At 34.7% G+C, this 27,290-nt stretch overlaps 1 long non-coding RNA gene across 2 annotated transcripts; it reads left to right on the top strand.

Annotated features, from left to right (window-relative positions):
• The first annotated feature begins 21,659 nt into the window (after positions 1–21,659).
• Positions 21,660–25,250, top strand: LOC139857658 (uncharacterized). Of its 2 annotated transcripts, XR_011762622.1 has the most exons (4): positions 21,662–22,941; positions 23,084–23,303; positions 23,423–23,499; positions 23,654–25,250. It is a non-coding gene; the product is annotated as an uncharacterized lncRNA (long non-coding RNA). The 2 variants fall into 2 exon arrangements; XR_011762621.1 differs by having other exon boundaries at positions 21,660–22,941; positions 23,084–23,499.
• Positions 25,251–27,290: the final 2,040 nt, after the last annotated feature.

The raw sequence follows: 27,290 nt of genomic DNA on the forward strand, positions 1-27,290 counted from the left end.
GTTGAAGGCTCATCCGTGCACATTGGGGTTTGCTTTCTTCTTTGGACACGCATTCCTAAAATGACCCGGTTGGCCACATCCGAAACAAGCACCCGCTTTTGGTACATTGGGCCCCTTTTGGGTGACTGTAACGGTACTCTTACAAACCTGGGCCACATGGCCACTTCCTTGACACTTGATGCAAAATGGCTTGCCACATTTTCCATAATTATGGTTGCGAAACTTGTTGTAAAATGGTTTGCTACATTCACCATAATGATGTTTGTGGCACTTGTTGCAAAAAGGCCGAGTTCCGGCATAACTTTTCCTGCCGCCGGGGGTGAAAGGCTTCTTGGTGGAGTCGTTGTGGTTGTGGTTGCTTGATGGAGAGGCTTCCCGTTTTCTTTTGTTGTTACCCGGTTGGTCCTCGGCCGTTGGTGCCAGCGCTTCAATTTCATCCACCGTTTTTATAAATCGGCGGGCCATCGTCAAATCCTCTTGTAGGTTGGCGGGTCTTGATGGCATTACCCCATGTGGAATGCTCTTAGGGAGGCCATCCATGTAAAATTCAACTCCTTGGGGCCCGGGAGCCATGAGGTTTGGACAAATTGAGGCTAGTTCGGCAAACCGTTGATTATAAGCTTCGAGGTCATTTCGGGCCATTTTTAACTTTCTTGGCCCCTGTTCGAGCCTTCGAGTCTCTTAGTGCGGGAAGTATTCGGTGATCATTCTTTCTCTTAATTCGGTCCAAGAGAGTGTATGGGCTTCATCGGTACCCACCGATTGTACATACATGTTCCACCATGAGAGAGCAATACCGGCGAAAGTGAGGGTGGAAAACTTGACCTTATCTTGGTCCCGACAACCGCTTATTCTAAAAATGGCTTCCGTTTGCTCGAACCATCGGATGAGAGCAACCGGTCCCCGATTCCATCGAAAGTGGGAGGTTTGTACTCCATGAAGTTTTTATAGGAGCACCCCTCATTTAAATCACCGGCTCCATAATTGTTGTTGTTGTTGTTGTTGTTGGAGAAGTGACAGGCCATGGCCGCATCCACGGTGGTGGTTATCATTTGTTGAAGAGCTCGTTCGAGAGTTTTGGGATGAGTATTGTGTTGATCTTGGTGAGCCATTGTTCCTTCATGACACAAGAATATCGTTGATTAGTATTATCAATAATACTAATCGTGATATGGAACAAAAATAGAGAGAAAATTTTCCTTAACTCGCCTTAAATTCTTTATGTCATAATGTCGGAACGTTCATATGAGTCACCGTAATATAATCCCAGAAATTATATTACACTAATTCATATGTGCATTCGACCTTATTTCACTAAGTCAAGGTGGCGTGTCAATCAAATTAAACAACGTGAGATCAAGATGGAATAAGAGTTAGATATGAATGAAAGAGTTCGAGTGTAAATGCACAAGTAGTCAAGTAAGTCCTACTTCAAGTCTATATGCCGGTTGTAGTCTAGACTCACTAATGCACCCTATGACTCGGGGTTGACACCAATGAACTCTAAATCCCTACAACCAACGCTCTGATACCATCTGTAGCGACCTGGCAAAATCATCATTGACGGCGACGTCTACTTAGGTCCCGTTATGTGGTCATAAGTCTTTAAATTAACGTTTGACCAAAATATGTCGCATTCATTTCAAATGTAAAGATTGTTTCAAAGTTTAGAAGAATAGTTCAACCATTAGTTACGTTACAAAGTTATAAGTACAAATGAAACCTATGCGACACAGTTTAAAATAAAGTCAAAAGACGCTCCATGTATGCATATATACTCGACATCCAAAGCAAGTATCAAAATAATGAGCGGAAGCATGTATCACATATCATTCAAAGACCTGAGAAAAATATAGATGTAGTGACCCGAACTTTTCCATGTTTATATATATTAATTGAGATTGATATTTACATGATTAAATGTTTCCAACATGTTAAGCAATCAAACTTGTTAAGACTTGATTAATTGAAATATGTTTCATATAGACAATTGACCACCCAAGTTGACCGGTGATTCACGAACGTTAAAACTTGTAAAAACTATATGATGACATATATATGGATATATATATATATATAGTTAACATGATACTATGATAAGTAAACATATCATTAAGTATATTAACAATGAACTACATATGTAAAAACAAGACTACTAACTTAATGATTTTTAAACGAGACATATATGTAACGATTATCGTTGTAAAGACATTTAATGTATATATATCATATTAAGAGATATTCATACATGATAATATCATGATAATATAATAATTTAAAATCTCATTTGATATTATAAACATTGGGTTAACAACATTTAACAAGATCGTTAACCTAAAGGTTTCAAAACAACACTTACATGTAACGACTAACGATGACTTAACGACTCAGTTAAAATGTATATACATGTAGTGTTTTAATATGTATTTATACACTTTTGAAAGACTTCAATACACTTATCAAAATACTTCTACTTAACAAAAATGCTTACAATTACATCCTCGTTCAGTTTCATCAACAATTCTACTCGTATGCACCCGTATTCGTACTCGTACAATACACAGCTTTTAGATGTATGTACTATTGGTATATACACTCCAATGATCAGCTCTTAGCAGCCCATGTGAGTCACCTAACACATGTGGGAACCATCATTTGGCAACTAGCATGAAATATCTCATAAAATTACAAAAATATGAGTAATCATTCATGACTTATTTACATGAAAACAAAATTACATATCCTTTATATCTAATCCATACACCAACGACCAAAAACACCTACAAACACTTTCATTCTTCAATTTTCTTCATCTATTTGATCTCTCTCAAGTTCTATCTTCAAGTTCTAAGTGTTCTTCATAAATTCCAAAAGTTCTAGTTTCATAAAATCAAGAATACTTTCAAGTTTGCTAGCTCACTTCCAATCTTGTAAGGTGATCATCCAACCTCAAGAAATCTTTGTTTCTTACAGTAGGTTATCATTCTAATACAAGGTAATAATTATATTCAAACTTTGGTTCAATTTCTATAACTATAACAATCTTATTTCAAGTGATGATCTTACTTGAACTTGTTTTCGTGTCATGATTCTGCTTCAAGAACTTCGAGCCATCCAAGGATCCATTGAAGCTAGATCCATTTTTCTCTTTTCCAGTAGGTTTATCCAAGGAACTTAAGGTAGTAATGATGTTCATAACATCATTCGATTCATACATATAAAGCTATCTTATTCGAAGGTTTAAACTTGTAATCACTAGAACATAGTTTAGTTAATTCTAAACTTGTTCGCAAACAAAAGTTAATCCTTCTAACTTGACTTTTAAAATCAACTAAACACATGTTCTATATCTATATGATATGCTAACTTAATGATTTAAAACCTGGAAACACGAAAAATACCGTAAAACCGAATTTACGCCGTCGTAGTAACACCGCGGGCTGTTTTGGGTTAGTTAATTAAAAACTATGATAAACTTTGATTTAAAAGTTGTTATTTTGAGAAAATGATTTTTATTATGAACATGAAACTATATCCAAAAATTATGGTTAAACTCAAAGTGGAAGTATGTTTTCTAAAATGGTCATCTAGACGTCGTTCTTTCGACTGAAATGACTACCTTTACAAAAACGACTTGTAACTTATTTTTCTGACTATAAACCTATACTTTTTCTGTTTAGATTCATAAAATAGAGTTCAATATGAAACCATAGCAATTTGATTCACTCAAAACGGATTTAAAATGAAGAAGTTATGGGTAAAACAAGATTGGATAATTTTTCTCATTTTAGCTACGTGAAAATTGGTAACAAATCTATTCCAACCATAACTTAATCAACTTGTATTGTATATTATGTAATCTTGAGATACCATAGACACGTATACAATGTTTCGACCTATCATGTCGACACATCTATATATATTTCGGAACAACCATAGACACTCTATATGTGAATGTTGGAGTTAGCTATACAGGGTTGAGGTTGATTCCAAAATATATATAGTTTGAGTTGTGATCAATACTGAGATACGTATACACTGGGTCGTGGATTGATTCAAGATAATATTTATCGATTTATTTCTGTACATCTAACTGTGGACAACTAGTTGTAGGTTACTAACGAGGACAGCTGACTTAATAAACTTAAAACATCAAAATATATTAAAAGTGTTGTAAATATATTTTGAACATACTTTGATATATATGTATATATTGTTATAGGTTCGTGAATCAACCAGTGGCCAAGTCTTACTTCCCGACGAAGTAAAAATCTGTGAAAGTGAGTTATAGTCCCACTTTTAAAATCTAATATTTTTGGGATGAGAATACATGCAGGTTTTATAAATGATTTACAAAATAGACACAAGTACGTGAAACTACATTCTATGGTTGAATTATCGAAATCGAATATGCCCCTTTTTATTAAGTCTGGTAATCTAAGAATTAGGGAACAGATACCCTAATTGACGCGAATCCTAAAGATAGATCTATTGGGCCTAACAAACCCCATCCAAAGTACCGGATGCTTTAGTACTTCGAAATTTATATCATATCCGAAGGGTGTCCCGGAATGATGGGGATATTCTTATATATGCATCTTGTTAATGTCGGTTACCAGGTGTTCACCATATGAATGATTTTTATCTCTATGTATGGGATGTGTATTGAAATATGAAATCTTGTGGTCTATTGTTACGATTTGATATATATAGGTTAAACCTATAACTCACCAGCATTTTTGTTGACGTTTAAAGCATGTTTATTCTCAGGTGAATATTAAGAGCTTCCGCTGTTGCATACTAAAATAAGGACAAGATTTGGGGTCCATGTTTGTATGATATTGTGTAAAAACTGCATTCAAGAAACTGATTTCGATGTAACATATTTGTATTGTAAACCATTATGTAATGGTCGTGTGTAAACAGGATATTTTAGATTATCATTATTTGATAATCTACGTAAAGATTTTTTAAACCTTTATTTATGAAATAAAGGTTATGGTTTGTTTTAAAAATGAATGCAGTCTTTGAAAAACGTCTCATATAGAGGTCAAAACCTCGCAACGAAATCAATTAATATGGAACGTTTTTAATCAATAAGAACGGGACATTTCAGTTGGTATCCGAGCGTTGGTCTTAGAGAACCAGAATTTTTCATTAGTGTGTCTTATCGAGTTTGTTAGGATGCATTAGTGAGTCTGGACTTCGACCGTGTTTACTTGAAAAATGATTGCTTAACAAATTTTGTTGGAAACTATATATTTTTAACATGTGAATATTATGTGATATATTAATCTCTTAACGCGTTTGATATTATGTGATAGATGTCTACCTCTAGAAAAAGTCCCATTGACTCACCTAATAATAATGAAGAGTCAAATGTAAATTGGAATGATTCGTGGACTGATTCACAAGTTCCCGAAGAGGAACCGGAAGAAGAGTCGGAACCGGAAGAAGAATCGGAACCGGAAGAAGAATCGGAACCGGATGAAGAAATAGAACTGGTGGGGGAAATAATAAAACGGTTAAGTAAAAGAAAATCCTCAACCAACCGACCAAGGTTAATTATGGTCAATGGTGTTTCCGCCAAGGAAGCAAAATATTGGGAGGATTACCAATTCTCCGATGAATCGGATTCCGACGAGAATTCCGATGATGTTATAGAAATTACCCCAACTGAATTTAAAAAGGCAAAAGAAAATAATAAGGGAAAGGGCATAAAAATAGAGAAATCTAATTCCAACCCCGATGAACTTTATATGTATCGTCAACCCCCGAAGTCCTTAAGTTGTAACAATGACCCGGGAACCTCTAAACCACCAGGTTTTTCTAAACCAATGTGGATCACGACGGCTCGTATTAGGGGAACATCATATATCCCTAGAAACTTGGCAAAACGAATCAAAACCGAAGAAGAAGAAACAAGCGAGTCGGAATAAGATAGTTGTATTCGTGTGGTGTAATATATGTAATATAGTGTGCTTATGCTTTATGATATATGTAAAAATTGCTTGTATTAATAAGTATTTTTTTTTTATGAATCTAACTCTTGTCTATTTTACAGTATAAAAACACAAAATGGATAGACAACCCAATATTTTAAGAGACCTACCCGGAGACATGATTGATAAAATCTTGTCTAGAGTCGGTCAGAATTCTTCGGCACAACTATTTAAGGCGAGATCTGTTTGTAAGACATTCGAAGAACGTTTCAAGAATGCCTTGGTTTATAAAAGGCTTTCGTTCGGAAGATGGGGGATATCACATTGGGAAATCCATAAGTTACGATGTGTTTACTTTGACGCATATATTGCGAGGAACCCAAATGCTATTTTACGCAATGGGTTAAGAAATTATTTTGACTCAATATATCCGAATATTGGACTTCGTGATTTAGAAAAAGCGGCTAACATACAACATAAAGAAGCATGTTATGCTTACGGATTAGTAATGTTCGCTTCTCACCAAAGTGAGAACAAGAACATCGGGCTACAACTATTAAACAAAACGTTCCCACAAGTGACGGAGTCGGTAATTGGGGTAAGAAATGAGGTTTTTAGATTGTTACGGGACTGTTGGACATTACGTAACCCTCGTCCCTTTGATGACGTTACAACACGCTGTCTTATCAACGGCCATAACGGTTATGTTCCACAAGACCAAGGATGGGAAGTAGTCCTAGTAAAACCAGAATGCATGACTTGTTTCTGGACGTATGAATTAGGTGTCTTTATTGCCTTTGCTGAACGACTTGTGTACTAGCTAGAATTATCTTCACAACCATCTTGTATCAAATTTATTGTGTGCTTTACTTCATGCTATATGTAAAATAAGCGGTATTGTAAGTTTGTAAAATGTTGTGTAAAAGTTTGAACGCGAAATATTATTATAATCAGTTTTTCATATAGAATTGTAGTAGTTGAATTGTATATTAGCTACTAAGTATGAACTTAACGGGTAGGTACTACCCGAATTTAAACTTATAAAACGCTAATATGAAGAAAAAGCTTTTATAAATGAGTTCATATTATGCTACGAAATACTATTAAATACTCTTAATATTCTGTATGATTAACTTGTTCCATTTAACTATTTTGAAGGAAATGGCACCGACTACTCGACACACCGTGAATATGAATGAAGAGGAATTCCGTACTTTTCTAGCTTCAAACATAGCCGCAGTACAGGCTGCGCTACATACCAACAATAACCTTGGATCTAGCAGTATAGGAAATCGTGTAGGATGCACCTACAAAGAATTCACTGCCTGCAAACCTTTGGAATTTGATGGAACCGAAGGACCGATCGGATTGAAACGGTGGACCGAGAAGGTCGAATCGGTGTTTGCCATAATTAAGTGTACTGAAGAGGACAAAGTAAAGTACGCTACGCATACCTTCACAGGTTCTGCGTTAACATGGTGGAATACCTATCTAGAGCAAGTGGGACAAGACAATGCATACGCACTACCGTGGTCAGCATTCAAGCACTTGATGAACGAGAAGTACCGTCCCAGAACCGAGGTCAATAAGCTCAAGACAGAACTTAGAGGGTTACGAACCCAAGGATTTGATATTACCACGTACGAAAGACGATTCACAGAATTGTGCCTATTGTGTCCGGGAGCATTCGAAGATGAGGAAGAGAAGATCGACGCGTTTGTGAAAGGATTACCGGAAAGAATCCAAGAAGATATAAGTTCACACGAGCCCGCCTCCATACAACAGGCATGTAGAATGGCTCACAAACTCGTGAACCAGATTGAAGAAAGAATTAAAGAACAGACTGCTGAAGAGGCCAATGTGAAGCAAGTCAAAAGAAAGTGGGAGGAAAACGGTGATAAGAATCACCAATACAACAACAACAGCAATTACAACAATAATCGCAACAATTATCCCAACAATCGCAACATCAATCGCAACTACAACAAACGGCCCAACAACAACAACAACAACAACAACAACAACAACAACAGCAACTACAACAATCATCCCAACAACAATAATAACCGCAACAACAACAACAATCAGAAGCAGCTATGCCAAAGATGTGAAAAGAATCACTAGGGGTTCTGCACCAAATTTTGCAACAAGTGTAAAAGAAATGGTCATAGCGCGGCGAAGTGTGAGGTCTACGGACCAGGGGTTAATAGAACGAAAGGAACAAATGGTGTCGGAACGAGTAATGGCGGAGCAAGTAGTGTCGGAGCAAGTTATGCCAATGTAGTTTGTTATAAATGTGGAAAACCGGGCCACATTATTAGAAATTGCCCGAACCAGGAGAACTCGAATGGACAAGGCCGTGGAAGAGTTTTCAATATTAATGCGGCAGAGGCACAGGAAGACCCGGAGCTTGTTACGGGTACATTTCTTATTGACAATAAATCTGCTTACGTTTTATTTGATTCGGGTGCGGATAGAAGCTATATGAGTAGAGATTTTTGTGCTAAAGTAAGTTGTCCATTGACGCCTTTGGATAGTAAATTTTTACTTGAATTAGCAAATGGTAAATTAATTTCAGCAGATAATATATGTCGGAATCGAGAAATTAAACTGGTTAGCGAAACAATTAAGATTGATTTGATACCAGTAGAGTTAGGGAGTTTTGATGTGATAATCGGTATGGACTGGTTGAAAGAAGTGAAAGCGGAGATCGTTTGTTACAAAAATGCAATTCGCATTATACGAGAAAAAGGAAAACCCTTAATGGTGTACGGAGAAAAGGGCAACACGAAGCTACATCTTATTAGTAATTTGAAGGCACAAAAACTAATAAGAAAAGGTTGCTATGCTGTTCTAGCACACGTCGAGAAAGTACAAACTGAAGAAAAGAGCATCAATGATGTTCCCGTCGCAAAAGAATTTCCTGATGTATTTCCGAAAGAATTACCGGGATTACCCCCACATCGATCTGTTGAATTTCAAATAGATCTTGTACCAGGAGCTGCACCAATAGCTCGTGCTCCTTACAGACTCGCACCCAGCGAGATGAAAGAACTACAAAGCCAATTAAAAGAACTTTTAGAGCGTGGTTTCATTCGACCAAGCACATCACCGTGGGGAGCTCCTGTTTTGTTTGTCAAGAAGAAAGATGGTACATTCAGGTTGTGTATCGACTACCGAGAGTTGAACAAACTTACCATCAAGAACCGCTACCCACTACCGAGAATCGATGACTTATTTGATCAGCTACAAGGCTCGTCTGTTTATTCAAAGATTGACTTACGTTCCGGGTATCATCAAATGCGGGTGAAAGAAGATGATATTCCAAAGACTGCTTTCAGAACACGTTACGGTCATTACGAGTTTATGGTCATGCCGTTTGGTTTAACTAATGCACCAGCTGTGTTCATGGACCTTATAAACCGAGTGTGTGGACCATACCTTGACAAGTTTGTCATTGTTTTCATTGATGACATACTTATTTACTCAAAGAATGACCAAGAACACGGTGAACATTTGGGAAAGGTGTTAGAAGTATTGAGGAAGGAAGAATTGTACGCTAAGTTTTCAAAGTGTGCATTTTGGTTGGAAGAAGTTCAATTCCTCGGTCACATAGTGAACAAAGAAGGTATTAAGGTGGATCCGGCAAAGATAGAAACTGTTGAAAAGTGGGAAACCCCGAAAACTCCGAAACACATACGCCAGTTTTTAGGACTAGCTGGTTACTACAGAAGGTTCATCCAAGACTTTTCCAGAATAGCAAAACCCTTGACTGCATTAACGCATAAAGGGAAGAAATTTGAATGGAATGATGAACAAGAGAAAGCGTTTCAGTTATTGAAGAAAAAGCTAACTACGGCACCTATATTGTCATTGCCTGAAGGGAATGATGATTTTGTGATTTATTGTGATGCATCAAAGCAAGGTCTCGGTTGTGTATTAATGCAACGAACGAAGGTGATTGCTTATGCGTCTAGACAATTGAAGATTCACGAACAAAATTATACGACGCATGATTTGGAATTAGGCGCGGTTGTTTTTGCATTAAAGACTTGGAGGCACTACTTATATGGGGTCAAAAGTATTATATATACCGACCACAAAAGTCTTCAACACATATTTAATCAGAAACAACTGAATATGAGGCAGCGTAGGTGGATTGAATTATTGAATGATTACGACTTTGAGATTCGTTACCACCCGGGGAAGGCAAATGTGGTAGCCGATGCCTTGAGCAGGAAGGACAGAGAACCCATTCGAGTAAAATCTATGAATATAATGATTTATAATAACATTACTACTCAAATAAAGGAGGCGCAACAACGAGTTTTAAAAGAGGGAAATTTAAAGGATGAAATACCCAAAGGATCGGAGAAGCATCTTAATATTCAAGAAGACGGAACCCGGTATAGGGCTGAAAGGATTTGTGTACCAAAATTTGGAGATATGAGAGAAATGGTACTTAGAGAAGCTCATAAAACCAGATACTCAATACATCCTGGAACGGGGAAGATGTACAAGGATCTCAAGAAACATTTTTGGTGGCCGGGTATGAAAGCCGATGTTGCTAAATACGTAGGAGAATGTTTGACGTGTTCTAAGGTCAAAGCTGAGCATCAGAAACCATCAGGTCTACTTCAACAACCCGAAATCCCAGAATGGAAATGGGAAAACATTACCATGGATTTCATCACTAAATTGCCAAGGACTGCAAGTGGTTTTGATACTATTTGGGTAATAGTTGATCGTCTCACCAAATCAGCACACTTCCTGCCAATAAGAGAAGATGACAAGATGGAGAAGTTAGCACGACTGTATTTGAAGGAAGTCGTCTCCAGACATGGAATACCAATCTCTATTATCTCTTATAGGGATGGCAGATTTATTTCAAGATTCTGGCAGACATTACAGCAAGCATTAGGAACTCGTCTAGACATGAGTACTGCCTATCATCCACAAACTGATGGGCAGAGCGAAAGGACGATACAAACGCATGAAGACATGCTACGAGCATGTGTTATTGATTTCGGAAACAGTTGGGATCGACATCTACCGTTAGCAGAATTTTCCTACAACAACAGCTACCATTCAAGCATTGAGATGGCGCCGTTTGAAGCACTTTATGGTAGAAAGTGCAGGTGTCCGATTTGTTGGAGTGAAGTGGGGGATAGACAGATTACGGGTCCGGAGATTATACAAGAAACTACCGAGAAGATCATCCAAATTCAACAACGGTTGAAAACCGCCCAAAGTCGACAAAAGAGCTACGCTGACATTAAAAGAAAAGATATAGAATTTGAAATTGGAGAGATGGTCATGCTTAAAGTTGCACCTTGGAAAGGCGTTGTTCGATTTGGTAAACGAGGGAAATTAAATCCAAGGTATATTGGACCATTCAAGATTATTGATCGTGTCGGACCAGTAGCTTACCGACTAGAGTTACCTCAACAACTCGCGGCTGTACATAACACTTTCCACATCTCGAATTTGAAGAAATGTTTTGCTAAAGAAGATCTCACTATTCCGTTAGATGAAATCCAAATCATCGAAAAACTTCAATTCATCGAAGAACCCGTCGAAATAATGGATCGTGAGGTTAAAAGACTTAAGCAAAATAAGATACCAATTGTTAAGGTTCGATGGAATGCTCGTAGAGGACCCGAGTTCACCTGGGAGCGTGAAGATCAGATGAAGAAGAAATACCCGCATCTATTTCCAGAAGATTCGTCAACACCTTCAACAGCTTAAAATTTCGGGACGAAATTTATTTAACGGGTAGGTACTGTAGTGACCCGAACTTTTCCATGTTTATATATATTAATTGAGATTGATATTTACATGATTAAATGTTTCCAACATGTTAAGCAATCAAACTTGTTAAGACTTGATTAATTGAAATATGTTTCATATAGACAATTGACCACCCAAGTTGACCGGTGATTCACGAACGTTAAAACTTGTAAAAACTATATGATGACATATATATGGATATATATATAGTTAACATGATACTATGATAAGTAAACATATCATTAAGTATATTAACAATGAACTACATATGTAAAAACAAGACTACTAACTTAATGATTTTTAAACGAGACATATATGTAACGATTATCGTTGTAAAGACATTTAATGTATATATATCATATTAAGAGATATTCATACATGATAATATCATGATAATATAATAATTTAAAATCTCATTTGATATTATAAACATTGGGTTAACAACATTTAACAAGATCGTTAACCTAAAGGTTTTAAAACAACACTTACATGTAACGACTAACGATGACTTAACGACTCAGTTAAAATGTATATACATGTAGTGTTTTAATATGTATTTATACACTTTTGAAAGACTTCAATACACTTATCAAAATACTTCTACTTAACAAAAATGCTTACAATTACATCCTCGTTCAGTTTCATCAACAATTCTACTCGTATGCACCCGTATTCGTACTCGTACAATACACAGCTTTTAGATGTATGTACTATTGGTATATACACTCCAATGATCAGCTCTTAGCAGCCCATGTGAGTCACCTAACACATGTGGGAACCATCATTTGGCAACTAGCATGAAATATCTCATAAAATTACAAAAATATGAGTAATCATTCATGACTTATTTACATGAAAACAAAATTACATATCCTTTATATCTAATCCATACACCAACGACCAAAAACACCTACAAACACTTTCATTCTTCAATTTTCTTCATCTAATTGATCTCTCTCAAGTTCTATCTTCAAGTTCTAAGTGTTCTTCATAAATTCCAAAAGTTCTAGTTTCATAAAATCAAGAATACTTTCAAGTTTGCTAGCTCACTTCCAATCTTGTAAGGTGATCATCCAACCTCAAGAAATCTTTGTTTCTTACAGTAGGTTATCATTCTAATACAAGGTAATAATTATATTTAAACTTTGGTTCAATTTCTATAACTATAACAATCTTATTTCAAGTGATGATCTTACTTGAACTTGTTTTCGTGTCATGATTCTGCTTCAAGAACTTCGAGCCATCCAAGGATCCATTGAAGCTAGATCCATTTTTCTCTTTTCCAGTAGGTTTATCCAAGGAATTTAAGGTAGTAATGATATTCATAACATCATTCGATTCATACATATAAAGCTATCTTATTCGAAGGTTTAAACTTGTAATCACTAGAACATAGTTTAGTTAATTCTAAACTTGTTCGCAAACAAAAGTTAATCCTTCTAACTTGACTTTTAAAATCAACTAAACACATGTTCTATATCTATATGATATGCTAAATTAATGATTTAAAACCTGGAAACACGAAAAACACCGTAAAACCGGATTTACGCCGTCGTAGTAACACCGCAGGCTGTTTTGGGTTAGTTAATTAAAAACTATGATAAACTTTGATTTAAAAGTTGTTATTTTGAGAAAATGATTTTTATTATGAACATGAAACTATATCCAAAAATTATGGTTAAACTCAAAGTGGAAGTATGTTTTCTAAAATGGTCATCTAGACGTCGTTCTTTCGACTGAAATGACTACCTTTACAAAAACGACTTGTAACTTATTTTTCCGACTATAAACCTATACTTTTTATGTTTAGATTCATAAAATAGAGTTCAATATGAAACCATATCAATTTGATTCACTCAAAACGGATTTAAAATGAAGAAGTTATGGGTAAAACAAGATTGGATAATTTTTCTCATTTTAGCTACGTGAAAATTGGTAACAAATCTATTCCAACCATAACTTAATCAACTTGTATTGTATATTATGTAATCTTGAGATACCATAGACACGTATACAATGTTTCGACCTATCATGTCGACACATCTATATATATTTCGGAACAACCATAGACACTCTATATGTGAATGTTGGAGTTAGCTATACAGGGTTGAGGTTGATTCCAAAATATATATAGTTTGAGTTGTGATCAATACTGAGATACGTATACACTGGGTCGTGGATTGATTCAAGATAATATTTATCGATTTATTTCTGTACATCTAACTGTGGACAACTAGTTGTAGGTTACTAACGAGGACAGCTGACTTAATAAACTTAAAACATCAAAATATATTAAAAGTGTTGTAAATATATTTTGAACATACTTTGATATATATGTATATATTGTTATAGGTTCGTGAATCAACCAGTGGCCAAGTCTTACTTCCCGACGAAGTAAAAATCTGTGAAAGTGAGTTATAGTCCCACTTTTAAAATCTAATATTTTTGGGATGAGAATACATGCAGGTTTTATAAATGATTTACAAAATAGACACAAGTACGTGAAACTACATTCTATGGTTGAATTATCGAAATCGAATATGCCCCTTTTTATTAAGTCTGGTAATCTAAGAATTAGGGAACAGACACCCTAATTGACGCGAATCCTAAAGATAGATCTATTGGGCCTAACAAACCCCATCCAAAGTACCGGATGCTTTAGTACTTCGAAATTTATATCATATCCGAAGGGTGTCCCGGAATGATGGGGATATTCTTATATATGCATCTTGTTAATGTCGGTTACCAGGTGTTCACCATATGAATGATTTTTATCTCTATGTATGGGATGTGTATTGAAATATGAAATCTTGTGGTCTATTGTTACGATTTGATATATATAGGTTAAACCTATAACTCACCAGCATTTTTGTTGACGTTTAAAGCATGTTTATTCTCAGGTGAATATTAAGAGCTTCCGCTGTTGCATACTAAAATAAGGACAAGATTTGGGGTCCATGTTTGTATGATATTGTGTAAAAACTGCATTCAAGAAACTGATTTCGATGTAACATATTTGTATTGTAAACCATTATGTAATGGTCGTGTGTAAACAGGATATTTTAGATTATCATTATTTGATAATCTACGTAAAGCTTTTTTAAACCTTTATTTATGAAATAAAGGTTATGGTTTGTTTTAAAAATGAATGCAGTCTTTGAAAAACGTCTCATATAGAGGTCAAAACCTCGCAACGAAATCAATTAATATGGAACGTTTTTAATCAATAAGAACGGGACATTTCAATAGAAATCTGTCAACGAAAACGTTGGTGAAATCATAGGTTTAAGTAAGTAAGTAAGTACAAATGAACCACAAGATTTATAACATTGAAATAATAGTAAACCATTCCAAAAATTGTTATCACGAGCACCCAATTATCAAGGCTTAACTTTCCTTCCATAGAACCCCATCACAATAGTGTTAGAACATACACTGTTTCTCAAAAATATATTTCATCCGAAGTAATGGTAGCGAACCGTACGAATGAGGGTTTTTCAAACCCATATGGCCATACAACATAAGTTCTCGCTTACACCCGGCAAGTGTAACTAATGATAATCGAATTGAGGATTTTGTTCTAACTCGTATGTAGAATGTTTGTTTTCATACTTGTGTTCACTTTGTAAAATGAAACATTTATGTTTTCTCATCCCAAATGTAAGTTTAAAAGAGTAAAGATGGGACTATGATCTCACCTTGAGTGCACGAGTAAATAAAGTACTTCACAAGTAAACGTGTGCAAGGACAATTGCTAGTCTTGACCTAAACAAGTAAGTTGTATCAATAACGGTAAACACGATTGGTCAAAGTTGTTCAATTAGTCCTATGGCTCATTACGACTCGATTATATAGCATGTGAGTCAAATTGTCAAGTTTCATGCAAGATATAAGTATAAAAGTATGTTAGAACGATTGCATAAACATTTGGTTAAGTTTAACTAAAAGTCAAACTTGGTCAAAATAAAAGTCAAAGTCAACGGGGTCAGGTCCGGTATCCGACAATTTTTCTATGAAAGATAAGCATATATAAGTATGTTGGCCAAGTTTCATGTTAATCAGACATGTATAGCATAGCGGGAATTAAACGAAAAAATAAAATAAAAATTTTGGACAGCAGCCTTCAGATGCGTCGCATCTGCAAGTGATGCGCTGCATCAGTCTGCAGATGCGCTGCATCCAGAGGTGATGTGCCGCATCCATGTATGATTCAGTGAAACTGCTTAAAAGTTTTACAAGTCTCGGACCAAACTTCAATTTATCATAACTAATGAACCGTAAACACCTAAAACACATACCATACATCGTTGGAAAGGTAATTTAACGAGGAATACAACTAAACACTTTTCATCACACAAAAATATCATTTACAATAACCGAATTCTCATCGAATGATCGTTAAAAGTTCATCATTGAAGTTTCAAGTTCGTAAAACGCATTTTATGATTCGGGAAACCAATTTACACATACGATATGCCGTTTCGAAGGTAATTAAACATACATTGCAACTAAACACTTACTAACAACATTAACAAGCATTCAATGCATCAAAAGTTCATTTTAAAAGCTATCAAACCCTAACCAATAATCACAAAATCAATAATCATGTTAGTGAAGTTTTCCAAGTCAACCTACACATCAAATTGAAGCTAATGATGCTAGTAACACATTTAATACATGAACTTTAACATTTAAACAACATTTAATCATCCAAAATCAAAGATTAAGCACACCCATTTCAAGTGTTCATGCTAGTTAATCAAAACAACAAATTGAGCAAACTAAATACATTTTCATGTTAGACTCGAGCCATAGACACTAATTAACAGACTTTTAAGTTTAAAAGATCAAGAACAAGAAATTTAGTGTTTTTAAAAAGTTACCCAAATGTGATGAAGTTAGTATGGAATCGAAGAGGAAGTTGCAAGGATTCCAAATATGCAATTTGTTTTGAAGAACACTTGCTAGATCGGATTTGGATGATGAATTTGTGTTTGAAGGTTTTGAGAGCAAAAAGGGAAGTAAGAAAAGAGGAAGGAGGTGATGAAATGAAATGTGTGGTGGTGAGGAGGTTACTAGTTAACCAAATTTTGCCCAAGTGGCAAGATTAGTCCCTCAAGTTTGTAGTCGGGTGCGGGAATTAACCAAACGGATTATTTTGAAATACACGAGAGTACGGGAGACGTTATAATTCAATAACGAAAATATTTAGAACGTTAGCTAAAGGAGGATACGAATCTAGATACGAATGATATTAACAAAATAAAAAGACGGGCGTTAAAATAATTTAACGGAAAAATGCGGGATGTTATAATCTTCATGATGATTGACCTGATGGAAACTTCAAAGGTAAACTGTATGATATATAATACTAACCTTTTGATCCATGCGAATCTGCCACAGCCTTAACCTCATGGAAATTAACCAAACGACAGACATATTAATTAATATTAATACTTAAATAATAGAAAACAAACAGAGAATACCCCATCTAATGCTCATATCGGAATTCTCACAAGATGCAATAAAAGAGTTGTTCTGAAATAAATTACACAATTTGACTTGGACACGTATTGACCGCGATACCCAGACCCCTAAATATATCATTAACTTTTAATACTTTATTTAGGGTGTTAGAAGCACCGCAAGAGAATTTGGGGTTGACATCCAACTCGTTTATTTGTCCGAGCAGTTCGACCCATCTGAACCATTTTTAGCATAAAGTTTTCTTCGAAACATATAATCCGTTTAACTTAAAGCAAAACTCAGTCACCGCTTAAAACTTAAAAGATAGAATGGGTATTTTCAGTAACTCAGAAACATGTGTATGTTGCTAAATGTGAAACATGACATCAATCTTTCTGAAATATACCAACAATACAACCTAAAGTTAAACATTAAATTTAAAAAACATTGAACTCAGGTATGTACAAAATTATTATTTACCACTTTGACCGTTCATTTTGAAAAAATCGTATACGTTATGAAGTGCTTAATAACACGATATGGTACTCACCTGTTCCATATCAAAGGAAACGCTGCATACTCAATCTCCAATATACCCTGCTGCATAATCACAATACAACACTCTTAACAATATACCGTTTCCCTTTTACTTGAAAGGTGATACATTTTGACTATTGGGTACAAATAAATGATTTCCCAAATTCAGACTTTTTTTGGGTTTTTTGGTTATGTTGTTTTCATGTGTAAGAAGCTCGGGCATGTTCACATTTCTTAGAAAACTTGTATTGAAATTCAAAAGCTTTTAAATCTCTCTTGAAATTAAATTTATTATAAACATACCTGAATCAAGAACGTATGGAAAGCAATGTAGGAATCAGAGGTACATCCAAACAGGTCTAAATAAAGAACTTTGAAACTGAAATTAGCCAGCTGAAAGCATCATCAACACATGCAAATAGATGTCAAACAAAGATTATGCATAGGTATTACATATTTCGGTATTTTATTTAGATATTATGTGTACTAATTGTAGTTAATCCTCATGTGCTTTTGTCTGGGACACTATTTGACTAAATCAAGTTCATTCTATCTTTAACACTTTTATATTTAATTTCATTCAGAATTTTGACAACCATATATTATTTAATATTGTTCATAGTCGAGTGTTGACTATGAAACTTCAACATGTCAAACTTCTTTCTTTCTAAATATGGTATTCTAAAAAATGAACTCATTTTCAGAACATAAAAGCTTACATGAAAAAGTAGCAGTATACAATGACAAAAAAACACCAGAAACAAACAGTGACTAATTTAGATAAAAAAGGATTGCCACACATAAGAAAACAAAGTAGAATAACTCACCTGCACGTTCCAGGTTAATCGAAGATTTCTAACTCGATACCGAAGCAGAAATCGTAAGTTGATCACCTGAAAACGGACAATGTTATAATTACATAAGAATCAAATCGTAATAGAAAAAAATGCAGCAAGACAATTGCTACCAACAGAGCAACATATATAAGCAAACAACTAAAGAACGTACCTTGATTAATATCATCAACATCAACAATAGAAACATCATCAACGCAATGCGTGTCAATATCTATTGCAACAACTCGGAAACAATACAAAAACCACCATGAAGCAACTGACCCAAACGATTATGATCCCTTAAATGACACAACTATTGGATTGTTGACATAATACTTCTTCCATGTGTTGTGGACCTTCACTCTGATTTTGCAATTTTTGCTTTCCATGGTAATTAAGTAAAGTGGTGTAGGTTTATGTGAAATAGCCATAGATAGTTGATATAGCAGATTTTTTTGATAGTTGTGAATATGCGAAATGGATATTGATACTCTCCTATATATAATGTATAACTTAAGGAAAATCTCTCATTTTTATTGGCAAATTGATTCCGTTTAAAATATTTAAACGCGTGCAATTATCATTATTATAATCTACATTTTTTTTAGCAAATTTTTTGTTTGACTTTGCTAAAATTAAGGATGAGATTTAAAACTGTCTATTTACTAAGAATTAATTCAATCCGATATGTTACATATTTAAAATGCGATTACAGTGGCAATCAAATCTATAAATTAGGAAACAAATATATTAATTTTCAGCAAGTTCAAACTTTATTCTACCATGTAAATGGTATTCGGGTAGGGACTACCGGGTCGGGTTATTCAGGATTTCAGGATTAGTTGTAAATCAACCATGAGAACTTCACCATAATCATAACATATAATCTAAAACTTGGCCATAATAAAAATGTTAATTAGAATTGTAGGCAGACGACTGTTTATATGAAATATGCTAAAAAGAGTATGGATTCATTGTTAGTAGAAAACAAAGATGAAGAACATATGTTATATTTTATGACCATTTTATACCAAAATATAGATATAAATAATAATTATAAAAAGTAACCTGTTAATCGAAAATTATTAACACTAATTTAAAACTCGATCAAATAGCATCAAAATTGATTACCTGATTCCTTAGACACACGTGACGTGTTTTTCTCACATAAAAATCTACCTTCACCAATTGCAGTTCTTTGATTTGATTCTTCACTGGTTGAACAATATTCCAGTCTTTTTGTTGCACAACACATTATATCTTAATGATGTCAGATTCGTCGATGTGTCTAACCTCTGATCTGTTTTTTTTTTTTTTTTTTTTTTTTTTTTTAAGCAGCTACAACTCTAAAACCTGTGAAACAGTACATGAAGAAGGATTTCAAAGTCAAAAAACTAAATGACAGACCTGAAGCATACAACAACAACAATACCCAATCCCACGAATGTAGGGTATGGGGGAGGTGGTGTGTAGACAATCATTCCTCGTACCCTAGATTAGAAGGAAGTCACTACTCCACCCGCGGGTATAGAACCCGCGGCTAGATAAGATCGTCCCTCCCTCTACTCGAGAGCCAAGAGATTGCTTCCAAAAGGACCTCCGACCAGAAAAGCTCATCGAAAACGAAATAGTGCGGGCATACGTACCTGAAGAGTTATGTGCGCCTAGAAAAATGCAATCATACAAAGTAGCCATAAAAGAAGACACATATAGCAGTGATGAACAAAAGTAAGAAAGACAACATGGATAATATAATGCGCAGATATGTGTAATATCAAGTAGACATACAAACAAGCAAAAAACAGCAAAAAACCCAGCCACACACACACATACATACACCCACACGCACACACCCACATACATATATATATATATATATATATATATATATATATATATATATATATATATATATATATATATATATATATATATATATATATGTATATATACAACAAAATCAAACATTAACTGTGATCACCACCACCAGCAAATCACATCATGTTTCATGTATTCAACTACAAATGCAGGTCTACGGAAAAAAAAACCTTAAATCAGTCGATTTTTTGTGATTTAACAACGAAACAAAAAAATTGTGATTAATTATTAAATAAAAAATTGAAATACAATGTGATTACCTAATATAATGTACAGAAAACTGCTTTTCAACATCCATCTTTGCTGGTCTTCGACTGATACAAATTTTGATCGAAGATTGGTAACTATTCCGATCGTATCATACAAATAAACGCAACAATTTTTTGAGTTTCTCCATTATAAATTGATGGTGTATACGATTTCAATTGAGACTGGATATGGAGTTTTTATTCAAATCGAATGCATAAGAACATTATCAGGATAGCATATGAACCTAAACAACAACATGACTGAAATAGAATGCGATTACCTGTGGATCTGAAGTATAGGTTGATTCCTTAAAACGATTCCATTCATGTAAGATGCTTGGTTGATTGAATTGAAAATCGATTAGGGTTACAAACTTGAATTGAAAACCAAGAACATGTAAGATGCTTGGTTGGTTGGTTGATTGAATTGAAAATCAATTTGGTTGATTGTAAGATGCTTGCTTGGTTTAGGGTTACAAACTTGAAATGAAGAATAACGATTAGATGTAACAATCGATATTTCAATCTTAGTTCTTTAGCAATTTGAATAGAGACATTAGGGGTCTGTTCTCAAGTTTATTTTTGGAATGAAAAGAAGAGATTTAGAAAGAAGGAGAAAGATTGTATAGAAAAAGAGGTGTTCCTGAGATTTTTGTAGGGAAGAAAAGAAGTGAAGGGGAAGGGGACTTAATTTTCAGTCATAAGCTTCCTTCCAAATTGGACAGGTTTGGATTGAAAAGAAGCGTTCATATATCTCTTCTGTTTGGTTGTTCTCAAATTTATTTTAATTGCAAATCATTCACTTTCTCTTCTTTCTTGTAACAATCATTTCTCTTCCTTTCCTTTCTTTTAATAAAATACTCTGGAACAGAGCCCTAGGTAACCATTAATCTATGTTGTTTTAGAGAGAAACCATTTAGAAAGCATTTTGTTTCAGGAGTAGATTAGGGGTAAATGGATGATAACAGCGTGAGATGAAGTACTCCCGTAATTTTTTAATCCTTAAATCCCACCAGATATTTAGTCGCTTGCTTCACAAAACCCCTCTAAACCACATTTTCCCTCTTCAACCTCTCGCCTATTTAACTCTAATCACCCACCAAACCCAAACAAACCCCACCGCCTCTCCAACTGCCGTACCACCAGCCGCTCAAAACTTTCCCACCGTCGTCCACGCTCCGGTGACATCCGCCACTGACGAACACGCTTCACCTTCCATCAGTAATCCGCCGCCACTGCCACCTTCATCGACGGTTTTAGATCCTTTGTGAAATTGGTTGTCTAAAAGGTCGACGGTCTGATTTTTAGGCCGTGAATTTGTTGTCATTAAAGAGGTTAGGGTTTAATGTTTTTTTAATTTGTCTATTTAACTGGCCGATTGATTTTTTGTTTCAGTTTGTGCCACCACCATCTTTTTTGTTATTACCAGGTAATTTTAGGTTTTAATTTCAAGTTGTGTTTGTTTATTGTTTTTCATGTTGATTGCTTGGTTGTTGGTGAAAACGATTTTTTCCTGTGTTTGTGGTTTTCAAGTTGATCATGTATATTGTTTTTGGTCCTGTTCAGGCATTCAGGGTTTAATCGGTTTTTTAATTTTCTGTTGATGCTTTGGTTGATAAAGCTCCTTGGTTACGTTATTCCTTAAACTTTTGCTGGTGCTGGTAAATCTTTCCAACATATCTCACACCCAAAAAAATTCCGTGTTCGAAGGTTTGTTTCATTTCTAAATTTGTTGTTAATAATGTTTAGAATATTGTGAAAGATAATGTTTGTTTCGAAATAACTTTATTTGATTTTAGTTTTTGTAGAAGTTACTAGCAAGAAGTGCACCCAATGATATTGAACTTTACTTGATGTTGATTGTGTATTTGAGTCAATGTTTATATACGCAGTTAGCTACGATGACTGATAGGCTTTGGTTGCGGATTTTTGTCAAGACATTTGATAATAGAAGTAACCACAAGCTTTAGTGCTTGATTATCAATTTTTTGCATATCCATTTTTAGGCCTGTTTTAAGCCTTTTTCTGGTGTTATTCATTTTTGCATAATCTATCATAACATTATTGGTTCTCATTATAGTATTGATTTTAAGGTGTGATATTTTTTGAGAGCACAAAGTGAAGATTTGGATTAAAAATTTGGGTTTCAGGTGGTTGACCATTGTTGGTGGCTCTACAGTTGTTGTAGACCAAATCACGTCCCATACAAAACTGGTTCGATCCTCATATGATAAAGAAAAGAAGGTGAAGTCTTCAACTATTTATTGTTAGAACATCAAGTTATCATTAAACTAACCTTGATATGTAATATACCAGGTGGATTTTTGTTAATTTCTATTGAATCCTACTCATCGATTCAAATTCTATGCATTTGTGATGATCTCAGGAATTTGTTCAAAGCCTTCACGCTTCTCTATAGCAGTCCTGGATCACAGTGTTGTTGCTAAGCAATCACATCCAGTACGTGCGCCTGATTGCAGCTCTGATGTGGGCGCGATTACAGCCCCTACACGTGCTAGATTCCAGCATATACGCGTGCCTTATTGCAGCCCTGGTCTGCGTTGATCTCATCCATGTTGCTTTCCTGATTGCAGCCCTGTTTCATGGTAATCGCAGTTCAAATGCGAGCCTGATTGCAGCCATTGCATGTTTTGGTGACAAGCGATTTAGTGAAATTGGAACCTTCCTGTATATACTAATATACTAATTGTATTTTGTTTGGCAGTTTGACCACTACCTCCGTGTTGTGAAGGCAGGGCAAAGAGGAGGGTGCTCCAAAACGATAATTGGTTCAACGATTCGGTAAGTGGGAAGTAAACTGCAATATAATATAACTATACTGATTAACAAATTTTATCTATTGTCACCTACAATAATAAATTTAAGGGAATTTGTATCTCATCCTTATCTAACTGGTAAATGCAAAGCGATATATTGTTGTTATTATTAACTGCAGGATAAAATCGGAGAGTAAATGAAATACTCATAGACCTTGCTGTTTTGTTAAGAATGTATGGTCCAAGTGAAAAAAGAAGCTCCACGTTTTCATCTCAAAGACACTTCTTATGCTGGTAATGTATGATACATGTAGCCATTGTTCAATGCTAATATGAATATCTTACCAGACCATGGTTTCATTTCATGACTTGAGCTTTCTTTGACCCCCTTTGGTTGTGATCAACTATAGTAAACTCCATATGGCCATAGCTTTTCAAAGAATATCCTATCGAAGTTGGTCACATTTTGTTATTGCACTTGCATACCATTAGATGGTGGACATAGTGTTGATTTCTTCAAAACAAACGGAAACATCTTGATTTGGGGTTGACTTCAGGCCAAAACAGAAAACAAAAGGCTCACTGAAAGAAATAAATGAAAGCATTGTAATCTAGGGTTGGTGAAATACTGAAATATGAAGTATAAAGACACTATCTTCTTTCTTTCTTTTACAAAATGAATTAGAAAATTGAAATGGAAGTTTTTCAAGGGTTAATAATTAATATATCCCCTTTTGCTGTTAATGATTTCTAATAGATAACCCTAATCATATATTATGATATATATTACCACTTTACTTAGCACATGCTTTATGCTAATTTCACATTGATTTAAATAATCGTTGTTTATAATGTTTGTCGTTTTAAGTCTTCATAGTGTTAGTGTTAGTGTTTTCTCTTATAGCATGACGGTGTATAATATAGCATGCTGATAATCAAAGATATCTAGACGGAATAGATTGTTCCGAAAGTCAACACTCTGATTTCGCTACAAAACTGAATTTCAAAGTCAGGCGTCGGAGGTTATGTTTTCTTCTTATGACTAGATAAACAATTTTTTGTCTTTCTTTTCATTTTCTTATGCAGTTCTTAATCTTAATAATGCACATGTATGATCAGTTTGATTATCCAGAGGTTGGAAATTGAGGAGATAATTAATCGCATTTGATGGTGTTATATAACCAATTGTGCCATGTTTCAGCTATCCACTAATGATAAAACTGTAAAGTACTGGGAGGTAGGAACATACTGAAGTATGAGTACTTCCAGAGGTAGAAAGATGTAAATGTCGTCTTGCTTTCAAAAAAAAAAAAAAAAAAAAAAAAAAGATGTGAATGTCGGGTGGGGATTGAATTAGTAAGGTAAGATTTTGTATAAAATTTTGTCACTTTAAAGATGAATGCTCATTATAAAAATGAACTTCAAGAGAGATCCAGAACAAGATCATAAGTGTTTGATGAGGCTCGAGAACATGAAAACACCAAGAACAGACTAATCAAAATCTTTCTGGTATCACTACCAAGACTGTTCCTACTTTGGCTGCTTCGGCTACTGTTCTTTTTTTGCAAAATTAATTTAGGGTGTACTTCAAATTATGCTTTATAGCTCCAAACAGGGTCCTTAATTTTAATTTTGTCACATGTTTCTAAGTTCTAACACAGCAAACACAGTTTATGTTTCTGGATGTGAACAATATTCAAGTCATGTGCTGTGCTAGAATATTCTTTGACAGCTTTAGCTTCATCTAAGATTAACATGTTTCTTAATACCACCCATACCCATATGGTTTTCTTTTGAGCCAACTATTTATTTATTTATTTATTATTTTTTTTTTTGTATATGGTTACATTAGCTATATACTTACTGTATGAAATTCATGAATACAAATAAACCTAACAAATTATGTAGTATTCTATTAAGTCAATGATTTTCTGTATATAGCAATATAAGCGCAGCGCATATTGTTACAATCAATCTACATATTGTCGTAATCAGTCTTTAAACTTTTGTATGTAGTGACTTGCGCCGCTGCAACGCGCGGCCGGCCACTACCTCGTTTTATTCTATTATGTGTAGTCTTGTGAGAATGCAAATTGTTAAGGTTATAGTTTCATCCAATGGTTATTAAGCAAGGGCAATGGAGATCATTTTTTTGATCTAAGGGTCCAGATTCAAAATCGCTAAAAAAGTGTATTTTCTTTTAATGTATAGAAGTAAAGTATAGATATAGATATAGATATAGATAGATATAGATTATGGAATAATAGTATTCTATATTAATCAGTCTTAAGTGAATGTAACAATTGTTAAATATACGCTATATATAAAAAGTAAAGGCCCTACATAATATATATCAGATGTAAAAGCCCAACATATAACAAAATGATGCCCCAATTAGTTTGATGCCCTAGGACCTAAGCCCAGCTCACCCATAGCTACAACCGTTTTTGGATGCTGATAATGCTAAGATGTAGTGAAGTTGTGATGTGGTCTAGCGGTTGGTGGTCTGTCTCCTTTAGGGGAGGTCAGGAGTTCGACCCCCGTTAGCTACACATTAAAAAACACAATTTCATCCATGCCATAAAGTATCCACCTATGACACATTTTCCATATCATTTGGCTAAGTTACTGTTCCCTAATGTCTATATTTGTCATTCCCCTCTTTCCACAGCTATTCAACATTTTTTTGAAAGGCGAGTTTTTTGACATCAGTAGATCATTTATTTCAACGACCCTTATCATTTGCACGTAACACACACGTTCGGGCGGAAATCCGAACCCGATCGACGGTATCCGAGAACACAGCTATTCAACATTAACCAATGTATGTAAACTACACAAAATATGAAGTTATTTACTCTAATAAAAGCATCAAACTTTGATCCCAAAATTGATAATTATGATTAAAAAAACGTAACACTCTATTCAAATAAAGGCAATTAATTAAAACAAAAGTTTCTTTTGATCAAGTTTAAATCGTTATCTGGCATTTAACCATGTAAAGTCCCATTATATCTATCTATCTATCTATCTATCTATCTATCTATCTATCTATCTATACATTATATAAAGCACGTGTCATAATGTTGATGTGTCGTATTCTCATTGAAACTGACACGTGTCATTCTATCGTTCTTCCCATTTATTAATTGATTTTTCTTAAATAAGGAAAGTATTATTCTAAATATAAATACTGTTGGTTGAATGTTGGTTAATGAACTAATCGACTAAGTTAAGAATGATGCTTAACAAAAGTTTGTTTTGATGATGACACACAAATAGGCATAAGTGATGATCGACATCTTAACATAAAACACGCAAGTTCACTAATCCATACTTGATCTTGCAAATGATCAAGTCAAACAAAACTTAAAGAATGAAAATAAAGATAATTAAAATGCACGGTCAAAGTATGGTCGACCGTACACTTAGCCGTAGAAGCCCGGACTGAATCTGCAATGCAGTTTTGTGAAAACAAGTTGCACGGCTGCCACCACGGTCAACCGTAGTGCGACCGCAGAATCTTCTGTCACCATTCTTGATCAAATTTAGTATGACCACTTCCCGACATCTATAATTCATGAAACCTTTTTCAACACGCTTAGAATAGATGTCCTTTCCATACTCAATTGAGTCTTGGTCATAAAAACACTAATCTTGATTAATTACGCTTAATTACATCTTAATGACAAATTAACAATAATTAGGCATAACACATAAGTGTTAATCAATAATTTGTGATCTTAAAACTTGTCTAAACATTCTTAGGACGATCACCAAGTACCAACACACATAGGCTAATGTCACTAGAACACT

Source organism: Rutidosis leptorrhynchoides, chromosome 7 (assembly GCF_046630445.1).
Source record: "Rutidosis leptorrhynchoides isolate AG116_Rl617_1_P2 chromosome 7, CSIRO_AGI_Rlap_v1, whole genome shotgun sequence".
In the NCBI taxonomy this organism is placed as follows: domain Eukaryota; kingdom Viridiplantae; phylum Streptophyta; class Magnoliopsida; order Asterales; family Asteraceae; genus Rutidosis; species Rutidosis leptorrhynchoides.